This window comes from Hoplias malabaricus, chromosome Y, assembly GCF_029633855.1.
Source record: "Hoplias malabaricus isolate fHopMal1 chromosome Y, fHopMal1.hap1, whole genome shotgun sequence".
Lineage (NCBI taxonomy): Eukaryota > Metazoa > Chordata > Actinopteri > Characiformes > Erythrinidae > Hoplias > Hoplias malabaricus.
Window position 1 is genome coordinate 66,454,763 of NC_089820.1, and position 11,439 is coordinate 66,466,201.

At 45.5% G+C, this 11,439-nt stretch overlaps 1 protein-coding gene across 3 annotated transcripts in view; it reads right to left on the reverse strand.

Annotated features, from left to right (window-relative positions):
- The window catches only part of LOC136679688 (SH2B adapter protein 2-like), a 31,167-nt gene extending 23,184 nt beyond the window's left edge, over positions 1-7,983 (reverse strand). For all 3 annotated transcript variants that reach the window (XR_010796568.1, XM_066658346.1, XM_066658347.1), the window contains exon 1: positions 7,846-7,983. The gene's annotated coding sequence lies outside the window, so the exon portion shown is untranslated. The remainder of the gene's footprint in view (positions 1-7,845) is intronic.
- Between the last annotated feature and the right edge of the window lie 3,456 nt (positions 7,984-11,439).

The window sequence follows — 11,439 nt, forward strand, 5'->3', positions numbered from 1 at the left end:
TACTTTACACCTTCTAGTGAGATTTACAGCTCTTCCTCCGCTGTGCATCAGCGCTATGGTCTTCATAATGCAGCAAACATGGGTGCTACTATAATATAAGTGTTATTTTCACATTCCTCTGTTGAGCATGTGCTATTGCCAACTGCTGACCACATGGCAGATCACATGGAGCACCATAACATTGGATTAATTTCCATTCATAAACACTGAAAAACAGACAAATTCATCCAGCATTGAGAATTTGAATGTATTTACATTCTATTAAAAGTTAAATAGGTTTAAAACCTCCTTTAGTTTATAATTTTTGTTAGTTTTTATTTTGAAATATTAGCAACTACAAAAATACAGAGAGAATTAAATAACAGTCTTTAATTTTTCACTTAATTAAGAACAGCAGTAAATAGAAACAGTCCAAAATAACACGTCTTTATATATATTTTCACAGAACAATACAATTCTGATATGTTTCCTTCTGTGGTAATGTTATCATTTTGGAGATACAAGGTATGCTCAGATAGTGGTGATAGGTTTGTAGGCTCTCCACCTGTTCCTGAATGTAATAAAATATTAAATACACAGCCTACACTCTACATTTAGCCCACGGTGATATGAATATGAATATATGTAAGCCATTGTCATTTTATTTTATTAACTGCAAGCTGCCTGCTACAAAAATCTCCCAAGTCCGATCGTATCAGAACTAAGAATAGTCTCCATGACGATGTGACTAATCTACAGCGTCGATTGATCAGACTTTAAGACACTGTCTGTGCCATGTAGCTGGAAATGAAAAAGTCAATGTTTATGTAAACCCCTATTCACATCCACTGTGCAACACTTCCACGTATTCAACACAAAAAACAACAACAGAAATGATCAGGGTAGCCTTTAGGAGGGAGGTTTTCCACTGAATCTGATTTACTGACTGCTCATGGTTAAATCCACTGTAAGCTTTAAATAAAAGACTAGCTTTCTGAAGGTCAAAATGTCATGAGAGCCATAAGCGTGCTGACCTGATGGGCAATCGATCGTCCATCCACAAGAAGTTTAACCAGGCTGTTCAATACCAGAGCAGAGGCTTACTGTGGAAAAACACAGACATTTATTTACCACCTTAAATATAGTTCCTGTAAACTAGTGCTCTTCTGCTCAGATCCTGACATAAAGCGAAAAGAGAATAGAGGAAGTGGTCACTCTTGGGTCTTGAGGTCTTCGGTATTATGAGCACATTACATGGGCAGTGTCTGTTTAGTTTACAGAGGCTGTAGTAAAGTACTCAGTTGTGAAACCTGTTATTGAGAATGTACTCTCATCTAAAGGACTCTTCTCAGTATAGTGTGATGTTCCAGTCCAAGCTGTCACTGGAACACTAGTTTACTGTAAGGTCATCCATTTTACTATATAAACACCATTCATTCATTCATTATCTGTAACCCTTATCCAGTTCAGGGTCGCGGTGGGTCCGTGGGTCCAGAGCCTACCTGGAATCATTGGGCGCAAGGCAGGAACACACCCTGGAGGGGGCGCCAGTCCTTCACAGGGCACCACACACACACACACACACACACTCACACCTACGGACAATTTTTGAGTCGCCAATCCACCTACCAACGTGTGTTTTTGGACTGTGGGAGCTCACCGGAGCACCCGGAGGAAACCCACGCAGACACAGGGAGAACACACCAACTCCTCACAGACAGTCACCCAGAGGAAACCCACACAGACACAGGAAGAACACACCACACTCCTCACAGACAGTCACCCGGAGGAAACCCACGTAGACACAGGGAGAACACACCACACTCCTCACAGACAGTCACCCGGAAGAAACCCACGCAGACACAGGGAGAACACACCACACTCCTCACAGACAGTCACCCGGAAGAAACCCACACAGACACAGGGAGAACACACCACACTCCTCACAGACAGTCACCCGGAGGAAACCCACGCAGACACAGGGAGAACACACCACACTCCTCACAGACAGTCACCCGGAGGAAACCCACGTAGACACAGGGAGAACACACCACACTCCTCACAGACAGTCACCCGGAGGAAAACCACGCAGACACAGGGAGAACACATCACACTCCTCACAGACAGTCACCCGGAGGAAAACCACGCAGACACAGGGAGAACACACCACACTCCTCACAGACAGTCACCCGGAGCGGAACCCAGACAGGCCCCTGGAGCTGTGTGACTGCGACACTACCTGCTGCGCCACCGTGCCGCTCTACATAAACACCAGTAATTCATTAATAATTTTATTTTTCCACTTCATTCTTTTCAGGGTTTTGTTGGGTCCACAACCTTCCCAGAATCACAGGGAGTAAGTTTCTTTGGTTGGTTTTATGCCGTATTTCATTTGAATCTAAAGAGATCTGATTTCTACAATCATTTCGGATCTTTCATTACTGTGGAGTAGTGCATTTTCTGGGATAATGGAGCACCATCCAATATCTTTTGGGATGAGCTGGAATGGTGTTTGTGATCCAGAACAAACCATCTAACCTCCTGATCTTACTAATGCCCCTGTGGCTGAAAGCAATCGTTTCTTTAGACGCAATCTTGGACGTGAAAGCTATATACTGTATAACACACACCATGGTGCGCTGAGACATGGGGGACAGTATTGGCAGCCGAGCAGAGAGAGGAAAGAGAAAAAGATTGACACACAAAGGGAGAGCCAGACGTCCCCAGCTGCTAAAACAATCTGTGTTTGCGTGCATGTGTGTGTGTGTTTAAACGTCCCTCTCCTTGTCTAGGGGGCCAAAGAGCGGAAGAAAGGGGGGGGGGGTGTAATGAGGATTCCAGAGTAAAGAGGATACAGCATCAATTTTACAGCACTTCCGTCATCCTTAGTGGTCCATAACGCCTGACTTCACATCAGCACACTGACCAGTTCTACCAATACACGATATAAATAAAATGATAGTAGGGGTACGATTAGTTTTAAAGAGTATCTGTGTAATATAATTGTAATTCAGCGTTCAAACAGTATCATGCTCTTTTTACTTTGGGAAATTTTGGTGAGGATTTGATGGCACTTCACCTCTGTAGTCAATACTTGGTACATAGCATTGGTACGTTATTCCATGCTACGGAGAGTCAAAACATTGTGAATCTGATAAAATACTTACCAAATACTATGGAAACTATACAACATCTGGGTCCCTGTGGCTTATCTGAAGTCAGTAATGGGCTGTAGTAAGGTGAGGAGGCCCGGCGGATATCGTAAGGAAAATACAGCAGCCCGTCTGTCTGCTAGATACGTTTCTATGAGCTGCTTTGTCCCTGAATGCTCCTTAGGGGGAACTCCTACCCCACGCTGAAGCTTTTTCATATGTGTAGAAGCATTTTCCCTTTGATCACAACCGCAGAACTCAATTTCCCAGGGAGCTGTTCAACTCACAGCTGAAAAGATCTGGGCTTTAGTGCGGGTTGAGGCACTTATATGAATAAATCATATTCATCTAGTGATAAATAAGAGATGTACTGTATCTGAAAGATAGAATAAACAGACTGAGAAACACTCCTGAAGGAACAGTGTTAATTCATAGACTTTTCAGTCATTCAAGATGTATTTGGGGGCCAAAGGGGGCTTCACTGTAGCTAGTGCTGCTGTTTTGGCCTGGTCTAGCTACTGTTCCCTTCTCATCCCCATGATGGGTCTCCTCTATCACAAGATGTTGGACAGTGAAAGCTAACATGAGCTTCAGAGTATCTCAGTTTATCAAACATCTCAATGAGATACTAATCTCAAAATACTGAGATACCAGCTTACATATTAATGAAAAAAGAAATTGGGCCTTTTTAATTATTATTATTATTATTCTATGTGGAGGGAACAGGCTTCCATACGCCTTGAGCCATGCTCTGTTCGTATTTTGTGTTTGACTGTGCTTCAAGTGTTAAACAGATTAGTGGATTAACTTTGGGCACTGAAACTGTTTTTTTTCCCTCAGTGTTTACATCTGACTTCTTTAAGTTCAGTGGCATCTTCACTAAAGTCAAAGCACGTCCAAATCATAGATGCAGCACTTTTTATTTGGTACAAGCTGCTCAAGTCACTCGGTTGGACTCTTGGAGGAAGCTGTCTGAGAGGGATGTTCGGGTGCTGACCCGGATTGTATCCAAAAAACAAAACCACAGCTGCCCAAATCACGGCAGAATTAAATGTGCACCTCAACTCTCCTGTTTCCACCAGAACTGTCCGTCGGGAGCTCCACAGGGTCGATACACACGGCCGGGCTGCTGTAGCCAAACCTTTGGTCACTCATGCCAAAGCCAAACGTTGGTTTCAATGGTGCAAGGAGCGCAAATCTTGGGCTGTGGACAATGTGAAACATGTATTGTTCTCTGATGAGTCCACCTTTACTGTTTTCCCCACATCCGGGAGAGTTACGGTGTGGAGAAGCCCCAAAGAAGCGTACCACCAGACTGTTGCATGCCCAGAGTGAAGCATGGGGGTGGATCAGTGATGGTTGGGCTGCTGTATCATGGCATTCCCTTGTCCACGTCACTGCCAAGGACTACCGAACCATTCTGGAGGACCCTGTTCATCCAATGGTTCAAACATTGTGTCCTGAAGGCGGTGCCGTGTATCAGGACGACAACGCACCAACACACACAGCGAGACTGGTGAGAGACTGGTTTGATGAACATGAAAGTGAAGTTGAACATCTCCCAGGGCCTGCAGAGTCACCAGATCTAAATATTATTGAGACACTTTGGGGTGTTTTGGAGGAGCGAGTCAGGAAACGTTTTCCTCCACCAGCATCACGTAGAGACCTGGCCACTATCCTGCAAGAAGAATGGCTTCAAATCCCTCTGACCACTGTGCAGGACTTGTGTATGTCATTCCCAAGACGAACTGACGCTGTATCGGCCGCAAAAGGAGGCTCTACACCAAACTAATAAATTACTGTGGTCTAAAACCAGGTGTTTCACTTTCATTGTCCAACTCCTGTACATTTATATAGGGTCAGAAAGTATAAGGATGACGGTTAAAGACTCACAGCTGCACTAAAGGCACCTCCAAGTGTTTCATTCCTTTTGAGTGCATCCTCACACATCCACACGCATTTCACCTCCAATATACAAACACACACACTCGCAGAAGGCCTGAAGAAAACCCAGTGCCATTGGACAGTGAACAGCAAAAAAGATTGGTGATGGCATGCACCCCAGGGATGTGGACACAGGCTTGATTCTAAGATTAGCTCTGACCGTTCGGGTGTACACAGCCCTGCCACATTACAAACACATGGCAAAATCCTCTCATACACACACACACACACATTTCCAACACAATGAACTGTATAAACCCAGTTCTACAGTGTACAAACCCGGTGTTCCAAGATGGGGCTGTGTGTAAAATGCAAATAAAAACAGAAATCTGTGATTTGTAAATTCATCTTGCGATGAATAAAGAAAAACTATGCAAAGACAATATATTTAATCAAGAAAGAAAACAAAAAGCCAGCGTTTCTGCCCCTCACTGCTGCACGGTGGGGTCACGGTAAACAGCGAACGGCTCATTATCATTTAAAGGAACAGTCGTTTTGAACTTGTGGGGTTCTGACCAAAGAGGTCACCGGTGTTTCTGTAAGACCCCATTGTTGTGGAATTTGTTGCAGGAATCAAATTCGGAATAGAAAATAACGACACTGCTTTCTGTTTTTACCAGTGTTTCACAAAATGGCTCTTTTTTAAACCTGGAGTTTGTACAAACTGAGCATTGATCAATCAAATAAATCCCATTCTTCCTGTCTAAGAGATGATATCTTATAGTAGACAAATATGGCCCCTTTATTCACCTTCTACATCCATTTCAAGATCAATGGATTCTCTCCGGAAAGGTGGAGGTCTGCCTGGACTGACTCATCAAAGCCACTCAGCAGTGCATAAACGAATGAGAAAAGAAGGATAAGGAAAAGAGAATAAAAGAGTGCAAAGGGTAAATGCCATGGAGAAAGAATGGCAGAATCTCAAACGTCTAACAGGACACAAACATACACACCCACAAAGTGCACTGGAAATTCAATACAAAGGCATTCGGGAGTAGTCAAGTAAAGAAGCGAAAAACCAAATGGTGAACTATATTTCTGAAACATTTAGGATTTTGAGAGAGAGAGAGAGAGAGAGAGAGAGAGAGAGAGAGAGAGAGAGAGAGAGAGAGAGAAAGAGTGTGAGTGAAAGAGAGAGGGCAGGAGGCATCCTACATCAACTACTACCCTACAGGATTTAGAAACAGAAGGAAAAAAAAGGAGAGAGAGAGAGAGAGAGAGAGAGAGAGAGAGAGAGAGAGAGAGAGAGAGAGAATGAATGGAGGAGGCATACTACATCAGTTGCTGCCCTACAGGAATTTGAAATACAAAGAAAGAAAGAAAGAAAGAAAGAAAGAAAGAAAGAAAGAAAGAAAAGGAGATGTAGGAGGAGGGGTATAAACTGCTACCCTACAGGATTTAGAAAAACAGAGAATAAAGAGAGAGAGAGAGAGAGAGAGAGAGAGAGAGAGAGAGAGACTGTTTTATACCTCTCTGGACCACGCTTGGCTCATGTGTAGTTGATCCATAAACATTGTATTAGTGTCACTTGCACACAGCTTCAGTGTCCTGGGTTCAACCCTCTCACTGTGTGTTTTCCCCGTGTCTGTGTGGGTTTCCTCTCACAGTCCAAACTCATTTAGTTCAGGTATTGTGGCTGTGTGGAGTTGTCCACATGTGTGTGTGTGTGCGTGCATATAGGCTTGGCGCTCCACATTGTTATTCCAATTACCCCTTCCACCTTAAATGAGGCAGTGGTTCCTTTGTGGCTCCTGCACAATTTAAGGCGGATAATGAGCTAACAAAAGCAACGGTTTTTCCGTTTGTTTCTTCCATGAATGAAGCCCGTGTGTGTTGTCTTTTAACTGCCGCCTCATTTAAGGTGGAATTCTAGAACGTTCTTCATTTTAATTCAATTTCAGCAGGCGCTGTTAAGTAGGCTAAACTTGTGCTGCACGGTTTAAGGTGGAAGGCAAATATAAACTGCCAACTCCATCGTCCGTGAGATATTTTTTTTAATTATTATTATTATTTTTTAAACATTTTACGTCTGTTTCCATGAATGAAAGTAGACTGTGTCTCTAAGTGCTGCACCTTTTAAGGTGGGACGGAAAATTAAACTTGGTTCTCCCTAGCTTTGCTCTTTCTGATTCGCACTGTTTTCCTGAGGAACTAATCAGGAGCCAGAAGGTGAGTGCGGCGCCATTTAAGGTAGAACGGGAAATTCGGACAAGCTCATGAATAAACGGCTGTTCTCTTCGAGCTTTTCTCATGAATGAAGAGTGTGTCTGTTTCTTTAAGAGCGTGAATGAAGCTCCTATCCATACAGCATCGGCCAAGGTCGTCGAGCGTTTATGCAATTCTTTTTTTCTCAGGCATTTTTATGCAACAATTCACGGTTTCTGAAGCGCACATCCCCCCCCTCGCTCCCTAACAGGATTAAATCAGAAAAGCCCCTTTAGAGCGACCCCCACCCCGCTCCTAAAGCCCCTCTGCTTCACCGATACAGTGCAGGACGACCACACGCTTGTTTAGGCGATGGGAGTGTGTTGCAGGCCAAATGAGTCCCTTTTATTAGAGTGGACCAAATCAATGAAATGAAGCACTGACACAGCCCGAGGATTGTTGGCAGTTTGGCGCTGCGTGAGGTTTTTTCCCACGTAAAGTGATGCGCGGCCACCCCCCAAAACACATCCTGCCTCTGTCCTCCTTCACCAACTGCCCACAAGGCTATAGAGGATGGCAGGCATCTACAATCAAAGGCAGACGCTCTAAAAGGGACCTCTCTCACCTCTCAGTGCAGGTCGCTGTCCATGGCCGTGGTCATCTTCCAGCGTCCGTCACTGAGCCATGTTTAGTCCGGCAGCGCGCGCACTGCACTCCCGAACGAACACAAGAACCGACTCGGATTCAGAGTGGTCAGCAGCAGCTCGGTGGTCTGCCTCTCTACACAAGCACCGTGTCCGTTGTCTGTGCGCGCGATGTAGCCCACAGGGGGCGCCCCTGAGCTCGCATTCACTTCGGCGCTGTTTCTTTTTCATACACCCCGCCTGTCTTAAAGGGCACGCTCCGCCGCGCGAGGTGGAGTTCAGATAGGGTGGCACGTGACGTCACAGCAAGGCCCAAAACAGGTCTTGAGTATCAACAATATCAGTCCGTGCTCAGAAAATCTAAACCTGTAAACAGAGCTCTGTCACACACTGTCCACGGGTGTGGGGGAGTGTGTGAGTGTGTGAAATCATCCACAGGTGTGTGTGTGTGTGTGTGAGAGTGACTGGGTGAATGGGCTTATTATTTCAATCTAAAATCCAGATCTTCAGGGAGTACCACATGCTTCTGAGTCGTATTTCCCAGTGGAAGGATCCACGGATACAAATTTGGATCATTTCAGATCTGTAAAAAGAGCAGAGCATGGCCTTCGCCATAAATTAACCATTTAAAGTGCTATTTATTCCGTGAGGGCAGGTTCAGTGGAGCCCATTTGAGGACGGTTTGTCAGGGGGTCCAGGACTAGATCGGGAAACAGTGGATTACACCATAAACACAAGGTCTAGGCCCTTCTCGGATCAGCGCCCAGACAGCGGCCAGGAAACTCATCAGACGCTTGTAGTTCCTTCTGTATGAGGAGCTTGGGAGGATTTTGGCTTGGGATTAACACTGAATCTAGATGGAACTCCCCGTGCATCGCATGTCTCGTCCAAGCCTAATATCCAAGACAAATAATCTGAAATCTGCGAATAAGCAGGAAAATCCAGAACTGCCCAGGCAAAAACCCCAGGCAAAAGGATTAATCGGAATTTAGAGAAATCATATCACTACATAGTGTTTTGTTCCATATGCTTTGTGAGGAAACTGGGTTTAATGGGTTTACATGAGCACAGAGACTCGCTGGACGATGCACAGTCCACTTTGTGACTAGTCACACTCTTTATTTCAGTTTAACAGGGGGTATATGTAAATAATTTTAGAGAATGCCTCTGAACACCTTTAACAGCAGGAGTTTTAATAACAGAGGGCACCAGCTTCTGTATTTTGTGACAAATGAACGGCTCACACTCTGGAAGGCTTGAGGCATTCATTCATTATCTGTAACCCTTATCCAGTTCAGGGTCGCGGTGGGTCCAGAGTCTACCTGGAATCATTGGGTGGACACATGGCAACACACACATTCACACCTACAGACACTTTTGAGTCGCCAATCCACCTACCAACATGTGTTTTTAGACTGTGGGAGGAAACCGGAGCACCCGGAGGAAACCCACGCAGACACAGGGAGAACACACCACACTCCTCACAGACAGTCACCCGGAGGAAACCCATGCAGACACAGGGAGAACACACCACACTCCTCACAGACAGTCACCCGGAGGAAACCCACGCAGACACAGGGAGAACACACCACACTCCTCACAGACAGTCACCCGGAGGAAACCCACGCAGGCACAGGGAGAACACACCACACTCGTCACAGACAGTCACCAGGAGGAAACCCACGCAGCCACAGAGAGAACACACCACACTCCTCACAGACAGTCACCCGGAGGAAACCCACGCAGACACAGGGAGAACACACCACATTCCTCACAGACAGTCACCCGGAGGAAACCCACGCAGACACAGAGAGAACACACCACACTCCTCACAGACAGTCACCCACGCAGACACAGGGAGAACACACCACACTCCTCACAGACAGTCACCCGGAGGAAACCCACGCAGACACAGAGAGAACACACCACACTCCTCACAGACAGTCACCCGGAGGAAACCCACGCAGACACAGGGAGAACACACCACATTCCTCACAGACAGTCACCCACGCAGACACAGGGAGAACACACCACACTCCTCACAGACAGTCACCCGGAGGAAACCAACGCACACACAGAGAGAACACACCACAGTCCTCACAGACAGTCACCCGGAGCGGGAATCGAACCCACAAACTCCAGGTCTCTGGAGCTGTGTGACTGCGACACTAACCTGCTGTGCCACCGTGCCGCCCCAGGCTTGAGGCAGCATTCCTAAATATTTGAGATGTGGAGCAGTGGAACAGCGTTTTCTGATGGACTCATAAAACTCCATCCAGTTCATTTGGGATAAAACCCAACACCTAATGTCATTATCTGACTTCACAAGTTCTCTTGTGGCTGAATGCCATCAAATCTTCACAGAAATGTTCAAAATATCTAGTGTAGAGTCTTCTCAGAGCAAAATGGGAACAGATGCCACATTCAAACTCCTCATTGTGGACGAAATGTTGGATGAGATGCACACTCTTTCATAGTGTGTACTGTATATACGCTGAACTATCACTGGATTAGGAATGTATCTAAACTCACTGTCCATACAGGAGCACTAAGTCGTTCTATATGCTCTGCATATTTCCTGATCCCTATTTCACCCTGTTCTTCAATGCTCAGGACCCCCACAGAGCAGATACGCTTTGGGAGGTGGATCGTTCTCACCGCTGCAGTGACACTGACACGATTGTGGTCACGGTGGACACAGGACACTGTCTCCTGGATGTTTTTGGTTGGTGGACTATTCTCAGTCCAGCAGTGACACAGAAAGGTTTAAAAGTTCCAGCAGCACTGCTGTGTTCAGTGGAGGTGTGTGTGTGTGTGTCTGTGTGGTCAGTGGAGGTGAGATTCTGGACAATAAATGTAGATACAAGGTAGCTGTTCCTAATCCAGTGGTCATTTGGTGCAGGTAACACACACTGAACTGAATCTGAACAATAGAATGAGTAGATAGACACTGTTCGGCACTAATACAACTCTGTAACATTTAGTAGCTGAAAACAGAGAGAATAACAAAGTAACAGAGGTAACATGAGGCTGTAACCTGGAGCTGTGGTGGTGTGGGTTCACTGAGCCAGCGTCCATCCTCCACAGGACCTTATTGATCCTTCAGCTGTTTTCTGCCGGAAGGATGAATTGATAAAGCTCTCTGGAGGGAGGTGTGGGGGCAAACACACACCATACAGTAGTGCCATGGCAACCACACTTAGCATTGGTAGCATCCTGTTGGTCTATAAGGTGCCTGGATTATGTTTTCGTGTTCTCAGAATGGCCATCTAAAGATCACTGTCTTTCCCTCAAAACACACACACAGATCCTGACAGAGGAACAGGGAAATGTGTTTGGAGAGAGTCAGCCTCCGAGCAGCACTGGTCAGTACTGGGCTTTAAGGAGAGCATCTCTCTGGGGAGCCCTGAGGATCAATAATTCAAGCACGCTTATTGGAGAACACTGGAAATAGACCTTAGAGGTCCTGTGTCATTACGCAGTCAGTGGCACGCCCTGGTTAAGGAACTCCAGATATAATCTGCTTATAAAATGGATAGCATTTGTAAAAAAAAAATAAAAATAAATATATATAT